We start from the raw sequence: 807 nt of genomic DNA, 5'->3' as shown, positions 1-807 counted from the left end.
AGCATGGTTAGTGCTATTGATTGCAACTAGTGTTTCTACTCTTCAAACAGCAGTAGTACCTTTTTCATTTCTTGTTTGCACTCTTGTGATATGCCCTCATTGCTCTGTGTCTGACTCTTCCCGCAAGTGTATAGATGAGCCCAGTTTTACTTAATTTGCAATGCAACTAGTTCATAGCAATCGAACAGTGCTAAAAGGCCTTAAGGATAATGACTTTTCTGTGACAGCAGGAATAGGCAGAACGTGTCTTATCCTATGAGTCACATTGTTACCGTGGGACACACCCTATCGAAGCCAGTAACATAGTCTTATGAAGTGGAGCAGCAAGATAGGACTGTGCAACCACAGCATACTCCAGACCCTGTGACCACCTGACAGCTACTGATCTCCAAGGGATGTAACCGCGGAGAAGCGGTGAGAGTCCCATGCGATGCTGTGAAAGATGCTGTCAAAGCTGCGAGCCTGAACCTTTGCCGTCAGGATACCCACGTCGCAAGCATGATAGCATTAGCAATGAAAAGATTCAAGTCAGCCCAACATATAAGGAAGCTCCAAAAATTTTCTAGAGGGAGCAGACGCGTCTGGACACAAACCCAACTGACCTCCTAACTAGGGAGGCACGAAAGAGCTCCGCAGATCTAAATAATATAAACCCCGTCTAGGGTCCCCGTGCCGGCCCTAAGATGCCAGGCCTGGGCTGGTGGGGCCGGTGTGGAGCCCGCTTGTCGCAGACCCCGCGGAACGCCGGGTGCCCGGTCCAGCCCCGCTTCCAGCCCCGCTTCCAGCCCCGCTTCCAGCCCCGCTTCC

Source organism: Corapipo altera, unplaced genomic scaffold (assembly GCF_003945725.1).
Source record: "Corapipo altera isolate COAL_440 unplaced genomic scaffold, ASM394572v1 63, whole genome shotgun sequence".
Taxonomy (NCBI): Eukaryota; Metazoa; Chordata; class Aves; order Passeriformes; family Pipridae; genus Corapipo; species Corapipo altera.
This window is presented reverse-complemented; position numbering follows the sequence as displayed.